The sequence below is a fragment of the Ornithorhynchus anatinus genome, chromosome 2, assembly GCF_004115215.2.
Source record: "Ornithorhynchus anatinus isolate Pmale09 chromosome 2, mOrnAna1.pri.v4, whole genome shotgun sequence".
NCBI classification, from domain to species: Eukaryota; Metazoa; Chordata; class Mammalia; order Monotremata; family Ornithorhynchidae; genus Ornithorhynchus; species Ornithorhynchus anatinus.
Window position 1 is genome coordinate 144,968,577 of NC_041729.1, and position 22,403 is coordinate 144,990,979.

General features: G+C 45.9%; 1 protein-coding gene across 4 annotated transcripts in view; it reads left to right on the forward strand.

Annotated features, from left to right (window-relative positions):
• The window catches only part of RESF1 (retroelement silencing factor 1), a 60,543-nt gene that overhangs the window by 13,506 nt on the left and 24,634 nt on the right, over positions 1 to 22,403 (forward strand). The window contains exon 1 of one of the 4 annotated variants that reach the window (XM_029055781.2): positions 13,056 to 13,113. The exons of 2 other annotated variants lie outside the window; for them this stretch is intronic. The gene's annotated coding sequence lies outside the window, so the exon portion shown is untranslated. Of the gene's footprint in view, positions 1 to 13,055; positions 13,114 to 22,403 lie in introns of those variants that run through there. One more of the 4 variants, XM_029055753.2, reaches the window with a different exon arrangement.

Below are 22,403 nucleotides of genomic sequence, written 5' to 3' on the forward strand. Positions count from 1 at the left end.
CATATGGAACAGTTCCTCAAGCCAAAGCCTACCCATTTGTCCCTCACGCGGGGATGGAGCCCCGTTGGCTACCATCCGTTGCGGTGGTAACCGCACAATCAGTTCAGGCTGGAGTAGAGCAGGCCGTGGGACCACGGAGTGGGATTGAGGACTTCTCATTGCCTAGCGGCTGGGCAGGGACTCTGTCTACCCAACTGGATTGTGTTTTACTCTACCAAAAACTCAGTGATAATAGTAATTAAATTATGCTATCGGGGAAGCAGCGTGGCTCAGTGTAAAGAGCCTGGGTTTCAGAGTCAGAGGTCATGAGTTCGACTTCCGGCTCTGCCACTTGTCAGCTGTGTGACTGTGGGCAAGTCACTTAACTTCTCGGTGCCTCAGTTACCTCATCTGTAAAATGGGGATTAAGACTGTGAGCCCCACGTGGGACAAGGCGATTCCCCTGTGTCTAACCCAGCGCTTAGAAAAGTGCTCGGCACATAGTAAGCGCTGAACAAATGCCAACATTATTATTATTGTTAAGCTCTTACTCTGTGCCAAGCACTGTTCTAAGTGTTGGGGTAGATTCAAGTTAATCTGGTTAAAGTGTTCCATAAATAATAATTTTGGTATTTAAGCACTTACTATGTGCCAGGCCCTGAACTGGGGTGAGCACAAGCAAATGGGGTTGGACACAGTCCCTGTCCCACCTGGGGCTCAGTCTCAACCCTAATTTTACAGATGAGGGAACTGAGGGCCAGAGAAATGAAGTGACTTGCCCAAAGTCACAGCAGACAAGTGGCGGAGCCGGGATTAAAACCCATGACCTTCTGCCTCCCGGGCCCGGGCTCTATCCACTACACCATGCTGTGATACCAGCTACAGCTCAGTAATGATAATAATAATGATGGTATTTAAGTGCTTACTACTGTGCTAAATGCTGGGGTGGATACAAGCAGATCACTTTGGACACAGCCCTCGATCCCCGTTTTACAGCTGAGGGAACCGAAGCCCAGTGAAGTGAAGTGACCGGCCTAAGGTCACACAGCAGATAAGCGGCGGAGCGGGATGAAAGGTTTCTCATCCCCAGGTTCCTGCTCTAGCATTATGCTGTGCTGCTTCTCAGTCTGCAAAGATTCCCTGAATCCCCAAGGCTTCTCTGCAGATTAATTCCTTCAATGGTATTTATTGAGCACTTACTGTGTGCAGAGCACTGTACTAAGCGCTTGGAATGTACAATTCGACAATAAAATCCCTGTCCATCGACGGGCTCACAGTCTAAACGGGGGAGACAGACAACAAAACAAAGCAGAATGAAACAAAACAAATAGTCTGGCATCAATATCATCAAGATAAATAATAGATATATAGATATAATAGAATCATAGATATATAAACATCATTAACAAAATAAATAGAGTAATAATATATACAAATATGCACAAGTGCTGTGGGGAGGGGAAGGGGGAAGAGCAGAGGGAGGGAGAAGGGGGAATGGGGAGGGGAGGAGGAGCAGAGGGAAAGGGAGGGCTCACTGTGGGAAGGCCTCTTGGAGGAGGTGAGCTCTCAGTAGGGCTTTGAAGAGGGGAAGAGAATTAGTTGGCAGAGGTGAGGAGGGAGGGCGTTTCAGGTCAGTGGGAGGACGTGGGCCAGGGGTCAACGGCAGAACAGGCGAGAACGGGGGACTGTGAGGAGGTGGGCGGCAGAGGAGCGGAGTGTGCGGGCTGGGCTGGAGAAGGAGAGAAGGAAAGAGAGGTAGGAGGGGGCAAGGGGATGGAAAGCTTTGAAGCCAAGAGTGAGGAGTTTTTGTTTTGCATTTTTTTTCCTTGTTGTCCTGTGTCTCCTCCAGCCCAAACCTAACCACTCCCTCTCCTCAGACGTCCACGCTGCCCACCTCCCCCTCTTGTACAGGCCAGGTGGTTGAGGACTTAGGCAACTCCTGCTAACAAGACCTCTGAGCCCAAGGGTATAAAAAGGCCGCCTTATCCAGGCAAACAAAGTTTTCACTCATCGAAAGCAATCGGACGCCTTTCGCCGTTCAGCTTTGCATCAGTTTATGGCTGGCTTCAGAATCGTGCCCTTGTTTATCCCAAGTGATTTCGTGGCAATGTAAAGGACTTCCTGTTTACCCCCAACCTCTGGGTCAAACAGCAGGCTCCTGTCCTGTCTGGCTTTTTTATGCCCTTCCTTCCCATCCAGGGAAACCGGTGTTCTCCCTATCTTCAATTCTCTTCCCAGAGTACATGTCCATGTACATATTTATTATTCTATCGATTTTATTAATGATGTGTATATATCTACGATTCTATTTATATTGATGCCTGTCTACTTGTTTTGTTGTCTGTCTCCTCGCTTCTAGACTGTGTCCATAGAGAAGCAACGTGGCTCAGTGGCAAGAGCCCGGGCTTGGGAGTCAGAGGTCACGGGTTCGAATCCCCGCTCTACCACTTGTCAGCTGTGTGACCGTGGGCAAGTCACGTAACTTCTCTGTGCCTCAGTTACCTCATCTGGAAAATGGGGATTAACTGTGAGCCTCACGTGGGACAACCTGATTACCCTGTATCTACCCCAGAGCTTAGAACAGTGCCCTGCACATAGTAAGCGCTTAACAAATGCCAACATTATTATTATGTCCTCCTGAAGACCTGCCTTCCCAAATCTTACCCACCAACCCTCGTCCTCCTCCCTCCCCCTCCACCATTTTTGGTGATGCGAAAGTTCTGAACACTTAATAATCACAATAATAACTGTGGTATTTATTAAGCTCTTACTATATGCCAGACACTGTTCTGAGGCAGGTACATACTAATCAGGTTGGACACACCTGATTACCTTATACCTACCTCAGCACTTAGTACACTGTCTGGCCCATAGTAAGCACTCAATAAATATAGTTGATTGATAGTAAGCACTTAACAAATACCATTAAAAAAAGTCCAGAGAGATGGTTGGGTTGGTCTTTGCCTAGTTAAGTCCCATTAGAGCAGGCTGGAGAGAGGATGAATCAAGAACTTTCATTCATTCATTCATTCAATCATGTTTATTGAGCGCTTACTGTGTGCAGAGCACTATACTAAGTGCTTGGAAAGTACAATTCAGCAACAGAAACAGTCCCTACCCAACAACAGGCTCACAGTCTAGATGGGGGAGACAGAAAACAAAACAAGTAGGCATCAATATAAATAAATAGAATCGTAGATGTGTACACATCATTAATAAAATCAATAAAATCATAAATATGTACAATGGATGATCCTTTAGTCCCGAAGTTTCAGAGCCTGGGAGAAGGGACTGATGATCAAGCAGTTGGTTTGCGCAGTGCTGCTTAGAATAATAATGTATAGTGAGAAGCAGCGTGGCTCAGTGGAAGGAGCCCAGGCTGGGGAGTCAGGGATCATGGGTTCAAATTCCGACTCCGCTGCTTGTCAGCTGTGTGACTTTGGGCAAGTCACTGACTTCTCTGGGCCTCAGTTACCTCATCTATAAAATGGGGATTAAGACTGTGAGCCCCACATGGAGCAACCTGATCACCCAGCGCTTAGAACAGTGCTTTGCAAATAGTAGGCGGCTTAGATACCACAATTATTATGAATAATTATAATTAATAATAATTGTGGTATCTGTTAAGCCCTTACTATGTTCTCTGATGTCTGCCTGTCCCGTTTGTGCTTGGGCATGGGGTAGGAAGACTGAGCACTAAGACCGCACTAAGTGCTTAATTAATGAGTGAGTTATATGTTCTCTGCCCTTAAGGAGCTTACACATTTAATTGGGGAGACAAGACACAAATTATGTGCAAATACAGGGAGCAGATGGAAGAAATGTAAAAGCAAGTAGGCGAACTTGGTCAGGATGGAATAGCTGAATAAATCATTTAAACCCCTGTGGTTTTTGAAAAAGTCCACAAACTGCTGATGGTGTTTAGGGTACCTGTTGGGTGATGGATGAGGTTGTTGTGAATTAATCAGCCATGACTTTGTGTTAACACAACATTATTTGCTTTTAAGTCACTGGTCTACCTGGGAAATACTTGTTTGTATTTGGACAACGTGCAAAATAAAACATTTTTTTTAAATGGCATTTGTTATGCACTTACTTTGTGCCAGATACTGAACTAATCGCTGAGATTGGACACAGTCTTGTCCCACATGAGGCTCACAGTCTTAATCCCCATTTTACAGATGAGGGAACTGAAGCAGAAAGAAGTGAAGTGACTTGCGCAAGGTCACCCAGGAGACAAAAAGCAGAGCCTGGGTTAGAACTAAGGTCCTTCCGACTCCCAGGCCCTTGCGTTACCCACTAGAACATGCTGCTGCTCAAGCAGTTATATTATAATTAGTTATAATAGAAGACAACCAGAGAAAATGCCGCATTCTCCCAGGAGACAACAGATGACTAAAAAGGCAGAGGCTTCTAATGTATGTCTCAGTTCTCATTTTACAAAAGATAAAAAGTGAATAGCTCACCAGGACATGTTCACTAGGAAGATTGGAAAGACAAACTGTCGAAGGGCAAGAAGCAGTGAAGCGATGTGGGAAAAAAAAAGGATCTACCTAAATCAGCAGAACCTGAAGGAATATATCTTAAACATTTTAGAGAAATGGTGGGTTTTAAGAGCCACTATCTTTATTATTTTTGAGAACCTTTGGACCACAGTTAAGGTCTTTCGGACAGGAAACGGTCTATTTGAAAAAAGGGGACCAAGGGAAGTCCGTGATAATTGCTTATCATCTTAGCATCAGTTCTCCAGAAGATATTTGAATACAACCTGGGACCACCTATGTGAAATTTTCAGATGTGTGGAACATGCCTCTGTGGAGAGGAGCGTTAGCCTTATTTTGCAGTCGGGAATACTGAAATATTCTCGGAAACAGGGTTCCTTCTCCCAGAAATGGGAGAAGCAGCGTGGCTTAATGGAAAGAGCAGGAGCCTGGGAGTCAGAGGACCTGTGTACTAATTCTGCCTCTGCTAATTGCTTACTGTGTGACCTTGGGCAAGTCTCTTAAATTCTCCTAGATCAGTTCTCTTGTTCTCCTTCCTATTTAGTCGGTGTGCCCCATGCAGGGCTGGGACTCTGCCCAACCTAATTGATTTGTATCCACCCCACTGCTTAAAACACTGACCCTTAGTAAGCACTTAACCAGTACCATAAAAAAAGTCACACCGGTCCCCACAGACTGACAGCATTCATACTTTTTGTAAATGGTTAAGTTAAACACGATGTGCCAGAAACTGTACTAAGCGTTGGATTCGACACAAAGTTGGATTCAGTCCATGTCCTACTTGGGGCTCACACTCTTAATTCTCATTTTACAGATGAGTTAAATGAGGCCCAGAAAAGTGAAGTCACTTGCCCAAGATTCCACAGCTGACAAGTGGTGGATCCGGATTAGAACCCAGGTCATCTGACTCCCAGGCCCATGCTCTTTCCTCTAGATCACACTGCTTGAGCGCAACAGCTCCATTCTGGCTTCTGTTTGTGGGTGACAAACATTTTGCTTTTCCTCTTATCAGCAATACTGCCCCATTCGGTTTCCTGTTGGTGGGTGATGGGTGACAAGCATCCTGTTTGCCCTCATCATGGTTTTTATTGGTCCCTTACCATGTTCAGAGCATTGTGCTAAGTATTTGGGAGAGTATGGTATAATGCAATTGTTGACATTCTCTCTGCCCACAAGTAGCTTGCAGTCTGCAGAGTGGGACAGGCAATAAAATCAATTACAAAAAGGGAAATAGAGTATAAGGATATGTACATAAGAGTTTAATGGGTACAACAGCCAATCTCATAGTCAACACAGAGGGGAGAGGGGATAAGGTAAAAAGGGCTTAATTAGGGAAGGTTTCCTGGATGTGGAGATTCAAAAGCCTGTTGTTGGGTTTGTCTCTATTTGTTGCTAAATTGCCCTTGGAAAGCACTTAGTACAGTGCTTTATACAAAATAAGCCTTAATAAATTCGACTGAATGAGTGAATGAATGATAATAATAATTATGGTATTAAGCACTTACTGTGTGCCAGACTCTGTACTAAGCACTGGCGCGGATACAGGCAAATCAGGTTGGACACAGCCCTCCGTCCCACGTCTCAATCCCCGTTTTGCAGATGAGGTCACTGAGGCCCAGAGAAGTGAAGTGACTCGCCCAAGGTCACACAGCAGACAAGTGGCGGAGCCAGGATTAGAACCCACGACCTTCTGACTCCCAGGCCCGGGCTCTATCCCCTACACTGTGCTGAGGGATTGGAAGGTACAGAGAGTAGGATTCGGAGTGAGTGGGTTTGCCATTGTTTTTACGAGATGTTCTTCCCCTTGACGCTGTTTAGTGCCATTGTTCTTGTCTGTCCGTCTCCCCCGATTAGACTGTAAGCCCGTCAAACGGCAGGGACTGTCTCTATCTGTTGCCGACTTGTTCATCCCAAGCGCTTAGTACAGTGCTCTGCACATAGTAAGCGCTCAATAAATACTATTGAATGAATGAATGAATGAATGAATGGTGGTTGTGGGAAATTAGCCTATGGAGTGCCTTAAAGCTGCTGTTAAGGAGCTTCTGTTTGATTTGGAGGTGGATGGGCAACCACTAGAAGTTTTTGACAAGTGGAGAAGATGTGGACTGAACACGTTTTACACAGAAATGATCCAGGCAGCAGAGCCAAGTATGAACTGGAGAGGGAAGAGGCAGGAGGCAGGGAGGTCAGCGAGGAGGCTGATTACAGTAATCAAGGTGGGAGAGGACAAGAGGTTGGATCAACGGAGTAGCAGTTTGGGTGGACGCTAGAGATGGTGAAGGTAGAACGGACGGGATTTCGCGCCGGATTGAATAGGCGGGTTTTGATGAGAGAGCAATATATCGAGGATAATGCCAAGGTTGCAGCTACCATCTCTATGCGGATGATTCCCAAATCTCCCTCTCCAGCCCTGACCTCTCCCCTTCCGCAGGCTCGCTTTTCCTCCTGCCTTCGGGACATCTCAACTTGGATGTTGCACCGGCGAGTCAAATTTGGCATGTCCAAAATGGAACTCCTCCTCTTCCCACCCAAAACCCGTCCTTCCCCTGTCTCTTCTGTCACCATAGAAAACGCGTCCTAGGCCTACCCCATGTCCTGCTTCTGGCCTGGAACGCCTTCCCTCCTCAAATCCTAAGAGGCGTCTGATTCCGGATCAGAAGATTGAGGGTTCGTGTCCCTTCGTGGTTGCAATTTAATCGCCAAACTTATTCTCTTCCCTTCTTCAAAGCCCTACTTAGAGCTCACCTCCTCCAAGAGGCCTTCCCAGACTGAGCTTCCCCTTTTCCCTCTGCTCCCTCTGCTGCCTCTCTACCCCCTCCCTTCACCTCCCCTCAGCTAAGACCCCCTTTCCCCCCCTTTTCCCTCTGCCCCTCCCCTTTTCCCTTCCCCTCCCCTCAGCACTGTGCTCGTTTGTATATATTTTTATTACCCTATTTATTTTGTTAATGAGATGTTCATCCCCTTGATTCTATTTATTGCTATTGTTCTTGTCTGTCTGTCTCTCCCGATTAGATTGTAAGCCCATTAATGGGCAGGGACTGTCTCTATCTGTTGCCGATTTGTACATTCCAAGCGCTTAGTCCAGTGCTTTGCACATAGTAAGCGCTCAATAAATACTATTGAATGAATGAATGAATGAATGAAATCCGACAGACAATGACTGTCCCCGCCTTCAAAGCGTTATTGAAGGCCCATCTCCTCCAAGAGGCCTTCCCAGACTAAGCCCCACTTTTCCTCATCTCCCACTCCTTTCTGCGTCACCCTCACTTGCTCCTTTTGCTCTCCCCCCAGCTTCCAGTCTCACAGCCTATGTGCATATCACTAATTTTATTTGTATTGATGTCTCTCTCCCCCTCTAGACTGTAAGCTCATTGCGGGCAGGGAGAGTCACTGTTTATTGTTTTGATGTACTTGCCCAAGCTCTTAGTACAGTGCCCTGCACACAGTAAGCGTTTAGTAAATCCGATTGAATGAACGAACACCCCCAATTCTCAGTTTCACCGGTCCATACCTTAATAATAACGACAAATGATTGTGGTATGTGGGAGCCTGTCACTGGGCAGGGATTGTCTATCTGTTGCCGAATTGTTCATTCAATAGTATTTATTGAGCGCTTACTTTGTGCAGAGCACTGTACTAAGCGCTTGGAATGCAAGCGCTTAGTACAGTGCTCTGCACATAGTAAGCGCTCAATAAATACTATTGAATGAATATGTTAAGCGCTTACTCTGTGCCGAGGACTGTTCCAAGCCCTGAGGTTAATATAAGTTTATCCAGTCGGACACGCAGTCGGACACGTGGGGGATCATGGTCTAAGTAGGAGGGAGAATGGTTCTGGAATCCACGTTCTCCACCAGGGTTGAAGATGGTTGAGAGGTCAAGGAGAGTTAGGATTTGGCAGGAAAGAGGTCACCTGTCACCTTAGAGGCCATTTCCATGCCACGAAGGCTGGCTTCGATAAGGCTCCATTCAGTTTTTTGTTCGTGGGTCACAAACATCCCATTTTTCCTTTCATCAGCATTCGGTTTCCTGTTTGCGTGTGACAGACATCCTGTTGGCAACCACCCTGTGAGACCTGCCCTCTGCTCCCGACTCACAGCCTAAGGCCAACTGGGCTCAAAAAGGACCCCAGAATAATAATACATAGTAACAATAATTGTGGCATGTGTTCATCGCTTATTATGTGCCAGGCACTGTACTAAGTGCCTGGGTGGAGTCAAGCAAATAGGGTTGGACACAGTCTCTGGTCCACAGTCTCAACCCCCATTTTACAGATGAGGTAACTGAGGCACAGAGAATTGAAGTGACATTCCTTGCCCAAGGTCACCCAGAAGACAAATGGCGGAGCAGGGATTAGAACCCATGACCTTCTGACACCTTGGCCCAAGCTCTACCCATTATACCATGCTACTTTGGGCAAGTCACTTAACTTTTCTGTGCCTCAGTTACGTCATCTGTGAACAGGGATTAAGACTGTGAGCCTCATATGGGGCAACCTGATTTCCTTGTATCTCCCCCAGTGCTTGAACAGTGCTTGGCACATAGTAAGTGCTTAACAGATGCCATAATTATTATTATTGTTATTCTCATGGCTATGGCCTCCGGAACCTCGTCCTGCACCTGGAGATTGTAAGCTCGTTGTGGGCAGGGAATGTGTCTAGTTATTGGACTCTCCCAAGTGCTTAGTACAGTGCTGTGCACATTGTAAGTGCTCAATAAATGCTACTGGAAAAAAAAAAAAAGGAGAGGCATTCGGGGCGTTTAAAAGCCCTGTAGACTGTAGGCACATTGTGAGCACGGATTGTGTTTGTTTATTGTTGTGTTGTACTCTCCAAAGCGTTTAGTCCAGGGCTCTGCACACAGTAAGCACTCAATAAATACCATTGCTTGCTTGATGATGAATTGGTAAATGATTACCACGTATCAAGCACTGTTCTAAGCACTGGAGTAGATGGAAGTTAATCAGGTTGGACACAGTCCCTATCCCCATTTTACAGATGAGGTAATTGAGGCCCAGAGAAGTGAACTGACTTTGAAGAGAAGCAGCATGGCTTAGTGGAAAGAGCACGGGCTTGTGAGTCAGAGGTCGTGGGTTCTAATCCTGACTCCGCCACTTGTCTGCTGTATGACATTGGGCAAGTCACTTAACTTCTCTGTGCCTCAGTTACCTCATCTGTAAAAATGGGTATTAAAAAAAATATGAGCCCCACATGGGACAATCTGATTACCATGTATCTACCCCAGCGCTTAGAACAGTGCTGTGCACATAGTAAGCACTTAACATATACTATAATTATTATTATTATTACTTTTCCAAGGTCACACACAGCAGACGTGGTGGAGCCGGGATCAGAATCCAGACCCTTCTGACACCCAGGCCCATGCTCTATCTATAAAGCCGTGTTGCTTCTAAAAATAATAGCAATAATAATAATAATTGATTGCTTCGCTCCTTGCCCCATAGGGACTGTGGACAGAGGAGAAGCAATAAACTGCATCAATCTAGACTTCAGAATTTCTTTTGATTCATGTCACCAAATTATAATAATAATGGTGGTGGTATTTGTTAAGCGCCTACTATGTGCAAAGCACTGTTCTAAGCACTGGGGGATGCAAGTTGATCAGGTTGTCCCACGTGGGGCTCACAGTTTTAATCCCCATTTTACAGATGAGGGAACTGAGACCCAGTGAAGTGACTTGCCGAAAGTCATACAGCTGGCAAGTGGCGGAGCCAGGATTAGAACCCATGACCTCTGACTCCCAAGCCCGGGCTCTTTCCACTGGGCCATGCTATCCTTCTGGGAACCCACCACCATTCCGTGGAGACCTGAGCAGAGAAGCCTCATAGAAAAAGTCAGGTCCTGGGTTCTAATCCCAGGTCTACCATATTTATGCTGTGACCTTGGGCAAGTCACTTAAGTCCTGTACCTCAGTTTCCTCATCTGTTTTTATTTTGCTGTCTGTCTCCCCTTTTTAGACTGTGAGCCTGTTGTTGGGCAGGGATTGTCTCTCTCTGTTACCGAATTGTACATTCCAGGCGCTTAGTACAGTGCTCTGAACACAGTAAGTGCTCAATAAATACAAATGAATGAATTGAATGAATGAATCTGTAAAATGAGACTTAAAACCCTGTGAACTCCATCTGGGACAGGGAATTGGTTGGACCTGATTTTCCTCTGTCTACCCCAGTCTTGGCCCATAGTAAGTGCTTACTGTGTACAGAGCACTGTACTGAGCGCTTGGGAAAGTACAATGCAACCAATTGTGACATTCCTTGCCCCCGGCGAGCTCACAGTCTAAAGACAGGGAGTCGGACATCAATGCAAATAAATAGCGACAGATACATAAGTGCCGTGGGGCTGGGAGGGGGGAAGAGCAAAGGGAGCAAGTCAGGGCGATGCAGAAGGGAGTGGGAGATGAGGAAAAATGGGACTGAGTCTGGGAAGGCCTCTTGGAGGAGACGGGCCTTCAATAAGGAACATCACTGTTATTCATTCAATTTTATTTATTAAGCACTTACTGCACGAAGCATTTGGCCTTCTCATTAGAGTGATCTGCACCTCTGCCACTCTTTATATGACTCAAATACTGTGAAGTTGCAGAAATTCACCAACGCTACGGAGTACAGTAAGGCCGAGACTGACTGGAGAATAATGTTTTGACTGGCACGGTGCCCTGCTCCAAACCCACGGTTCAATTTGTGAATTGTGTTTTCCCGGAAGACGTCTGTCGTGGGAAGAAAGTGCTTTAATCTCTCATTGTTATATCCAAATAGTGCAGTGTAAACACATGCTCTAGCAGAATTGGGTGCGCAGCCCCAAAAGACCTTGAGAGACAGAGTTGACCAGAAACGGAATCCATCAGCCGGGAAATGTTGTTTTGAAAAGCCTCCGTGCCGGAAGGTTAATTCTTCATTGTGTTTTTCCCAGCTTCTCACTCAGTGCTTGGCAGAGTGTGTAAGCTGTAGACTCTAGACTGTTAAGCTCGCTGTGGGCAGGCAATGTGTCTGTCATATTGTTTGTACTGTACTCTCCCAAGTGCTTAGTATAGTGGTCTGCACGCAGTAAAAGCTCAATAAATACAACTGACTGACTAGAAATCTCATCCCCGGGCTACGTGACCTTTCCATTTTCGTCTCGGCTTGTGCAAGAGAGGAGATGCGGGGAGAAAAGGCTTTGATTGGGGCCAAGAGTCTTTGAAAAGAAGGAGGCCTGGCGTGGCGGGAGAATGACTTGAAATTTGCTTTATTGTCTTGTGGTTCCTGCGAGGGCTAAAGGATGAATGATTTGACTTATTTCCTAATCTTTTCTGCCAGGCTTTTCTAGAGTTCTTGGAGTCTGAATGCACTCATTATGGGCAGGAAAAGTGTCTGCTGTTAAATTATACTCTCCCAAGCACTTAGTACAGTGATTTGCACACAGTAAGCTCTCAATAAATATGATTGAATGAATGAATGGCCTTGGGCAAGTCATTTAATTTTCCTGGGGCTGTTTCCTCATCTGTAAAATGGGGATTAAGACTGTGAGCTCCAAGTGGGACAGGGATGGTGTTCAACCTGATTATCTTGCATATACCCCAGGGCTTATACAGTGCTTGGCACATAGCACTTAATAAATACCATGATTATTAGTATTACTACAGTTGTAACTGGTCAGATTGCCTTCACTTGACCACTGAGTTCCCTTTAATTTTGGCAATAGACGGGCCAGTTTTCTTGGCCACCAAGTGAGCGATTTCAAAGCAGTTGGCTTTTTGGTGATTATTATTATTATTAAGTGCCGTCGAGTCTTATTAAGTGCCGTTGAGCCGTTCCTGATTCATAGCGACTTCCTGGATATACTTTCTCCTGAACGTCTTGTCCTCTGCCGTAATCCACAATCTAACGGTTTTTCCGTTATCGTCGTTACGGTCTCCAACCGCCTAGCTGCCGGCCTGCCTCTTCCACGTTTTCCCTGAGCTTTTCCTAGCATTAGTGTCTTCTCTAGAGAATCAGTCCTCCTGATTATGTGTCCAAAATATGCTAATCTAAGTCAAGTCATTTGGCCTTCCAAAAACCACTTTGATTTAATTTGCTCTAAAATCTATTTATTTGTCTTTCGGGCAGTACGTGATATTCGCAAAAGCCTTCTCCAACTCCACATTTCAAAAGAATCGATGTTCTTTCTATCCCATTTTTTCACCGTCCAGATGTCGGATCCATACACTGTCACTGGAAACACCATAGAGTTGACAGTTTGTATTTTTGTGGCAATTTTATTCATTCGATAGTATTTATTGAGCGCTTACTATGTGCCCGGCACTGTACTAAGCGCTTGGAATGTACAATTCGGCAACAGATAGAGGCAATCCCTGCCCAATAACGGGCTCACGGTCTAAATGGGGGAAGGAGAAGGGAGTGGTCCACAGTGTTGAAGGCAGTTGAGAGTGGGGGAAGGTTAGGATACAGTTGGAGGCCGTTGGATTTGGTGAGAAGATCGTTGGTGACCGTTGAGAGGACCGTTTCTGTGGAGTTGGTGGGGGGGGGGGGGGAGGGGGCAGAAGCCACATCGGAGGCGGTGAAGGAGAGAATTGGAGGAGAGCAACTTGAGGCAGCGGGTGTAGCCAACTCACTCAAGGAGTCTGGAGAAGAATGGTAGGTGGGAGATGGGATGATAATTTGGAGGGAACCGAGGGTCCAGGGAGGGATTTTTTTAGGAAAGGGGAGACATGAGCCCGCCTCACAGCAGAAAGGAAGAGAGGCTTAAGATGTTTATAAACTAAAAACGCCAGCTCCAATGTGTGCTTAAGAGGGCTGTCCTCCCTCAGGGCTTGGAGAGGCCCTGCTATCCACACTGGCAAATCAATCAATAGCTTTTACTGAGTGCTCACAGTGTGCCCTGTGTTAACTCCCGGGAGCTGTTTTAATTATAATAATTGTGGTATTTGTATTCAGTCGTATTTATTGAGTGCTTACTATGTGCAAAGCACTGTACTAAGTGATTGGGAGAGTACAATATAACAGCAAACACACAACGAACTCAGTCTAGAGGAGAAGATAGACGTTAATATAAATAAATAGGTAAATAAATTGCAGATATATATGGATGTGCTGAGGGGATGAGAGGAGGGATGAACGAAGGGGCAAGTAAGCCGTGCAGAAGGGAGTGGGGGAAGAGGAGAGGAGGGCTTAGTTATGGAAGGCTTCTTGGAGGAGATGGGCCTTCAATAAGGTTTTGGAGTGGGGGAGAGCAATTATCTGTTTGATATAAGGAGGGAGGAAGTGGGCGAGAGGTCAGCGGTGAGGCAGATGACATGGAGGGACAGTGAGAAGGTTAGCAGTAGAGGAACGAAGTGTGCGGGCTGGGTTGGAATAGGAGAGCGGTGAGGTGAGGTAGAAGAGGCAGGGAGATTAAGTGCTTTAAAGCCAATGCCGAGGAGTTTTTGTTTGATGTGGAGATATTGCCTCCAAAGGGTCAATTTTTCCCAGGAATTGGGTTCTATTACCAGCTCCCTCATTTGTTTGTTGTGTAATCTTGGTCAAGTCGCTTCACTTCTCTGGGCCTCTGTTCCTTCATCTGCAAAATGGGGGTCCAATACTCGTCCCTCCTATTCAGACTGGGACCCTCATGTGGGGCCAGATTATCTTGCCTCTATCTCAGAGTAGAAGCATCGTGGCCTAGTGGATTGAGCACAGGCCTGAGAGTCATAAGGACTTGGGTTCTAATCCCGGCTCCACCACTTGTCTGCTGGGTGACCCTGGGCAAGTCACTTCCCTTCTCTGGGCCTCATTTACCTCATCTGGAAAATGGGGATTATGACTGTGAACCTCATGTAGGACATGGACCGCTGCTAACCTGGTTACCTTGTATACAGTCCAGTGCTTAGTTCAGTGCTTGGCACAAACTATGGGGAAGCAGCGTGGCTCAGTGGAAAGAGCCTGGGCTTTGGAGTCAGAGGTCATGAGTTCGACTCCCGGTTCTGCCACTTGTCAGCTGTGTGACTGTGGGCAAGTCACTTAACTTCTCTGTGCCTCAGATACCTCATCTGTGAAATGGGGATTAACTGTGAACCTCACGTGGGACAACCTGATTACCCTGTATCTACCCCAGCCCTTAGAACAGTGCTCTGCACATAGTAAGCGCTTAACAAATACCAACATTATTATTATTATTAGATAATATCATAAAAAATTCTTAGCATGTAAAAAAAAAACCTCAATCAGTAAATCAGTTGTATTTAGTGAGCACATTCATTAAATAGTATTTTCATTCAATAGTATTTATTTGAGCGCTTACTATGTGCAGAGCACTGTACTAAGCGCTTGGAATGTACAGTTTGGCAACAGATAGAGACAATCCCTGCCCATCGACGGGCTTACAGTCTAATCGGCACATGCTGTGTGCAAAGCATCCTACTAAGTGCTTGGGAGAATACAACAGAATTAGCAGATGTTCCCTGCCCATAACAAGCTCACGGTCTAGAGGAATTATTATTCTTATTATTCTTATTTATCATCCAAGGAGTCCCAACGCCAACTATCCTTGCTCTGCTACTTGTCAGCTGTGTGACTGTGGGTAAGTCACTTAACTTCTCTGTGCCTCAATTCCCTCATCTGTAAAATGGGGATTAACTGTGAACCTCACGTGGGACAACCTGATTACCCTGTATCTACCCCAGCGCTTAGAACAGTGCTCTGCACATAGTAAGCGCTTAACAAATACCAACATTATTATTATTAGATATCATAAAAAATTCTTAGCATGTAAAAAAAAAACTCAATCAGTAAATCAGTTGTATTTAGTGAGCACATTCATTAAATAGTATTTTCATTCAATAGTATTTATTTGAGCGCTTACTATGTGCAGAGCACTGTACTAAGCACTTGGAATGTACAGTTTGGCAACAGATAGAGACAATCCCTGCCCATCGACGGGCTTACAGTCTAATCGGCACATGCTGTGTGCAAAGCATCCTACTAAGTGCTTGGGAGAATACAACAGAATTAGCAGACGTTCCCTGCCCATAACAAGCTCACGGTCTAGAGGAATTATTATTATTCTTATTTATCATCCAAGGAGTCCCAACGCCAACTATCCTTGCTCTGTTACTTGTCAGCTGTGTGACTGTGGGCAAGTCACTTAACTTCTCTGTGCCTCAATTCCCTCATCTGTAAAATGGGGATTAACTGTGAACCTCATGTGGGACAACCTGATTACCCTGTATCTACCCCAGTGCTTAGAACAGTGCTCGGCACATAGTAAGTGCTTAACAAATGCCAACATTATTATTATTATTATTATTTAATAATCTAATCTCCCCAGGGTCCAGTGTTTTCCGCTATTGGTCTTCTCCACCTCCCTTTTTCATTCATTCAGTTGTCTTTATTGAGTACTTAACCATTTGCAGAGTACTGTACTAAGCGCTTGGGAGAATACCATGCAACAGTAAACATTCCCTGCCCACAACGAGCTCACACGGGGAGGGGAGACGGATGTCAAGACAAATGTTACAGACATGGTCGTAAGTGCCGTGGGGCTGGGAGGGGAAGAGAAAAGGGAGCAAGTCAAGGTGACCGGAAGGGAGTGGGAGATGAGGAAAGGAGGGACTTAGTCTGGGAAGGCCTCATGGAGGAGATGGGCTTCTTTTTGGGATTGGTTGATCAGTTAAGCTTCCCTCCTGTCCAGTCAATCGTCTCCCTTCTCCAGTCAAAACTGGTTTTCTCTAGGGCACCTGGTGCTTTCTTCCATATTTCCTCACTCTGCGCCTTCTTTTCTTCTTTGAGAAGCAGCGTGTCTGAGTGGCAAGAGCCTGGGCTTGGGGGTCAGAGGACATGGGTTCTAATCCCGGCTCCACCACTTGTCTGCTATGTGAGCCTGGGCAAGCCACTTCTCTTCTCTGTGCCTCAGTGACCTCATCTGGCAAATGGGGATGAAGTCTGGGAGCCCCACGTGGGGCAACCTGATTGCCATGTATCTACCCCAGTGCTTAGAACAGTGCTTGGCACATAGTAAGTGCTTAACAAATACCATTGCTTTCTCTGGTAGTTGTATTTTGCAAGCCTCCCTTTTCATCTTAAACCTGTCTTTGGCCTTTTATCTGCATTCCTGGCTTGCCACCATATATTCTTCTTTGGAAACCTGGCCTTCCGCCTTGCATCCGTAAGTAAACCTGGCATTCTTTTGCTTTGAACAAGTCCGATTAAGACCCAGACCCCTGCTCCGAGCATTGCTCTGTGCTCCTGGGAGAACACAATAGCCTGGGAGTCAGAGGTGGTGGGTTCTAATGCCAACTCTGCCACATGACCGCTGTGTGACTTTGGGCAGGCCATTTAACTTCTCTGTGCCTGTTACCTCATCTGTAAAATGGGGGTCAAGATTTTGAGCCCCATGAGGGACAAGGGGCTCTCCTCTCCCCCCTTTCCCTCTCCTCCTCCCCCTCTCCCGTCCCACCCCCTCAGCACTGTACTCGTCCACTCAACTGTATATATCTTCATCACCCTATTTATTTTGTTTAATGAGATGTACATCACCCTGATTCTATTTATTTGCCACTGTTTTTATGAGATGTTCTTCCCCTTGACTCTATTGCCGTTGTTCTTGCCTGTCCGTCTCCCCCGGTTAGACTGTAAGCCCGTCAAAGGGCAGGGACTGTCTCTATCTGTTGCCGATTTGTCCATTCCAAGCGCTTAGTACAGTGCTCTGTACATAGTAATCGTTCAGTAAATACTATTGAATGAATGAATGAACAAGGACGGTATCCAACCTGATTATCTTGTATCTACCCTAGCACTTAGGACAGTGCTTGGTACCTAGTAAGTGCTTAACAAATACCTTAATTCCTCTTCTTATTATTAATTAGCAGACCTGCTCCTTGCCTTCAAAGAGTTAGTCAGGCGATAGTATTTATTGAGCACTTTCTGTGTGCAGAGCAGCCAGTCGGTCTTATTTATAGAGCACCGTACTAAGGGCTTGGGAGAGTAGAATACAGCAATACAGTAGGAACCCAGGCCGTATGACCCCCAGGCCTGCACTCTTTCCACTAGGCCACACTGCTCCTGTATTTATTGAGTGCTTACTATGAACTAAGCACTTAAGAGGCTACAACAGAGATGGTAGATGTATTTCCTACCCACATGGTGTTTATAGTCTCCCTGGAGGAGATGAATATTCAAGTAAGTTAAGGAGTTGGGACCCAACCATCAGCAGAAGGGCGACTTGGACAGAGAAGCATTGTGCCTTAGTGGAAAGAGCACAGGCCTGGGAGTCAGAAGGTCATGGATTTTAATTCTGACACTTGTCTGCCATGTGACCTTGGGCGAGCCATTTCACTTCTCTGTGCCTCAGTTACCTCACCTGTAAAATGAGGATTAAGACTGTGAACCCCAAGAGGGACAACCTCCCTTGTATCTACCCCAGTGCTTGGCACATAGTAAGCACTCAACAAATGTGATAATTATTATTATTATTGGACTCTAACTCTTCTGCTTTCACCATCCACCATTTCTCATTCATCTAGTGTTTGTCCAGATTGTGGTAACTACTTGATGGCTGGTACAACACTTTTGTCATGGGAAAGTTCTTGCTCTCTCTGTTCTTCCCCCCTCCCAGCCACACAACACTTATGTACATATCTGTCTGTTTTTTTTAACTTTAGTGTCTGCCTCCCCCACAAGACCGTAAGCTCGTGGTGGGCAGGGAATGTGTCCATTTATTGTTGTAGCGTACTCTCCCAAGTGCTTAGTACAGTGCTCTGCACACAGTAAGCTCTCAATAAATGCAAATGAATGAATGTATGGAAGACCATTCTAGTGGAGCTCGCTGACGGTCAGATGGAGCATAAACTGATCCACTTCCTCAAGCAGCCTGGGAAAACATAGTCTGGACGTGTGGAGCGAGACCACGATCTGCTCATGAGCATTGTGCTTGCCACTTCCCGACTCAGCACATCCACTAATAATAGTAATAATAATGGCACTTGTTAAGCGCTTACTATGTGCCAAGCACTGTTCTAAGCGATGGGGTAGATACAAGGTTGTCAGGTTGTCCCACGTGGGGCTCACAGTCTTCATCCCCAATTTTCAGATCCATGCTGACCTCCTTCCCCTGGACTGGCACGAGCCCTGCTTTTGCATCGCAGTTTAACATTTCCTGTTTCCCCAAAGACTTTCTTTCCCTCTCCCACGAGCTCTTTAGAGGAGAAGCAGCGTGGCCTTAGTCGACGAAGCCCGGCCCTGGAAGTCAGAAGGACCTAGGTTCTGCTCCCGCCTCTATCACTTGTCTGCTGGGTGACCTGGGGTAAATCATTTCCCTTCTCTGGGCCTCAGTTCCCTCATCTGCAAAATGGGGATTCAGTGCCTCTTCTCCCTCATACAAAGACTGTGAGCCTCCTGGGGGACCTGATTATCTTGAATCTAACCCAGTACTTAGGGAAGCAGCATGGCTGAGTGAAAGGAGCCTGGGTTTGGGAGTCAGAGGTCATGGGTTCTAATCCTGGCTCTGCCATTTGGCAACTGGGTGACTGTCGGCAAGTCACTTCACTTCTCTGGGCCTCAGTTCCCTCATCTGTAAAATGGGGATTAACTGTGAGCCTCACGTGGGACAATCTGATTACCCTGAAAATCTCCCCCAGTGCTTAAAACAGTGCCCTGCACGTAGTAAGCGCTTAACAAATACCAACATTATTATTACAGTGCTTCGCGCCTAGTAAGCGCTTAACAAATACCACAACTATTTTCACTGCTTTGGGAAGAAATTTCCAGACTCCCCACTGGCTTGGAAAAATTTTCAGGTGAATCGGAAAGCTGTATCAATTATAATATATGAGTTGCTGTCACTTTTTGAGTGGTACAGAGGTTTGTCTTTTAGTCGGTATTTGAGGATCGTCGTCCCGGTTGGATGTTGAACATCGAATAATGGTATAATGGAATGTAGGTGAGCCAGAGGACAGATACCAGTATAATTGATAACAGGGTTGGTTTGGGTAGGTGGCAATTTGTAGGTTTGTGTTCCTGGGAAGGGTCCAGTCCAACTGCGAAGGGTCAACAACAAAGAGAACTGTGTTCCTTAGTTCTTCGTTTTTTTTATGGTATTTGTTCAGCACGTATTATGTAGCAGGCGCAGATGCGGTAACCGAAGCATTCGTTCATTCAGTTGCATTTATGGGTCGCTTACTGTATGCAAATCACTGTACTGAGCTCTTGGGAGAGTTCAGTATAACAGTAAACAGACACATTCCCTGCCCACAAGAAGCTTACAGTCTAGAGACACAGAGGAGTCAAATGGCTTGCTCAAGATCACACAGCAGACAGGTTTATGGAGCCAGGATTAGAACCCAGGTCTTCTGACTCTCAGGCCTGTGCTCCATCCGCCGGGCCATGCTGTAAGCTCACTGTGCACGGGGATTGTCTCTTGTATTGTCCTCTCCCAAGTGCTTAGTACAGCGCTCTGTACACAGTAACCTCACGATAAATATGATCGATTGCCTCTCGTTTCTCTTGCGTGCAGGCCTGCCCCCTTTCCTTCCTTCCTCCAATTCTTTTTTCTCAGGAAATCCCGTGTCTGTCTCCTCTTCCACCCTTTGTCCTTTCCCCTACTTCCCGTCCCCTGTCTCTGATGTCAACAGGAAACTTTTCTCCAAACCCCTATTCTGCCCTTGACTCTTTTTCCTACTCCCCTGAGTCTTGACCGGCCGGGGAATTATTAACTGTTAAGCGTGGGCAGGAATCTTGGGGGTTCATAGTTGATCCTTGATCCGTCGTCGTATCTGGGCCTTAACGTCCAAGGGGACACGCTTCAGTAGGCTTAATTTGCGAAATCAAAATCCGGAAAGATGAGGTGAAAAGGATCAACCATGAGATACGAGAGAGGGATCTCATGGGCAGCAGCGGGAATAACTGTGGATGCGCAGGCAGACCTGGGAGGCAGAGGACTTGGGTTCTAATCAAACCCATCTCTGCCAGTTGCTTGCTACATGACCTTGGGCAAGTCTTTTCACTTCTTTGGGCCTCTGTTTCCTCAACTATAAAATGGGAATTAAATTCCTATTCTCCCTCTTACTTAAAACTGTGAGTTCAAGACTGGGTTCTAATCTAATCCCGGCTCTGACAGCTGCTTGCTGGGTGACCTTGGGCAGTCACTTCTTGGGGCTTCTGTTTCCTCAGCTATAAAAATGGGGATTAAATACCTGTTCTCCCTCCTACTTAGACTGTGAGCCTCATGTGGGACAGGGACTGTGTCCAACTGATTAACTTGGATCTGCCCCAGTGTTTAGAACAGTGTCTGGCACATAGTAAGCGTTGAACAAACACCATTAAAAAAAAAAAAGCACTGAAGCCATGGATGGCTTATAAATCGAAGACTCCGTATTCTTAGATTGTTTTACTGCTTCGCTCATCAGTATATCGTGCATGTCATTGAGTAATATTTTGCCAGTTTGGCAGCCTCCCATGAAAGGAGTTTGTCTAGAACCACTACTTAAAAATAACAAAAATGAAAAAACCTCCAAAACAATGAGGTTCAAATTTGAAATTAGATGTGGCATTGCTTTGGTTTATCTGCTTTATTATCAGCCCTGAGATTTTTTTCATGAACACTTTTGCAGCAACCTAGCAGAGGGGAGTTTCTGTTGGCTTTTTTAAAAAACTTGTTTTTCATAGTATTTTTTTAAGTGCTTACTATGTTCCAGGCACTGTATTAAGCGCTGGGGTGGATCCATGCAAAATCAGGTTGGACACAGTCCCTGTCCCACGTGGGGCTCACAGTCTCAATCCCTATTTTACCGATGAGGAAACTGAGGCCCAGAGAAGTGAAGTGACTTGCCCAAGGTCACACAGCAGACAAGTGATGGAGCCAGGATTAGAACTCATGACCTTCTGACTCACAGGCCCGTGCTCTAGCCCCTATGCCATGCTGCTTCCCATGTTTCTTCCTTGTTGTTGTTCCCGGGATCACAACAGTCGAATTGTAAAGCAACTTGTTGCGGGCTCACCACACCAACCTCTTAGTACGGTGCTCTGCACACAGTAAGCTCTCAATAAATACCATTGAATAAATGAATTAAATAATTAAATTATGGCTATGTACATGAATGTTTTGGGTTCACCAGAGCTGATGATTTTTTTTTTATGGTATTTGTTAAGTGCTTGCTGTGTGCCAAGCACTGTCCTAAGTGCTGGGGTAGATACACGTTTTTCAGATTGGACACAGTCCCTGTCCCACGTGATGCTCACACTCTTAAGTAGGAGGGAATAGGATTTAATCTCCATTTTACAGTTAGGAAACTGAGGCACAGAAAAGTTGAGTGACTTGCCCGAGGTCACATAGCAAGCAATTGGCAGAGCCTGGATTAGAACCCAGGTCCTCCGACTCCCAGGTCCATGCTTTTTCCTCTAGGCCACACCGCTTCCCATTCTTTCTTGGGAATTATGACCGCAGCTGGCCACGGACTTGGTTAGACCAAGTGTTGGTTTCTTTTTGTCAGCGTCACAGAGGGCTGTGATAACCCAACTGTTTGGACGCAGGTGCGAAGCAGCATGGTCCGTGAGAAGCAACGTGGCCGAGTTGGTAGAGTATGGGCCTGGGAGTCAGAGGACCTGCGTTCTAATCCCTTCTCCACCATATACCTGCTATGTGACCTTGGCCAAGTCACTGCTCTGGGACTCAGTCCCTCATCTGCAAGATGGGAATTCAATTCCTGTTCTCCATCCCACTTGCAATATGAGCCCCATGTGGGATCTTACATTCAGCCCAGCACCTGGCACAGTGCACTTAAGAAATGAAATTATTATTGTAATGAATTCCTTGAGGATTTTGAACATCAATTGTCTTTAATGGGTCTTAGATGGCTATAAAACGGCACACTATTATTCTACTTTCTGCTGTGCTCCAATAGTCTTATCTATTAGGATGTTGTTTTGAAGGCAGCACTCTGTTCCTTAATATGAAA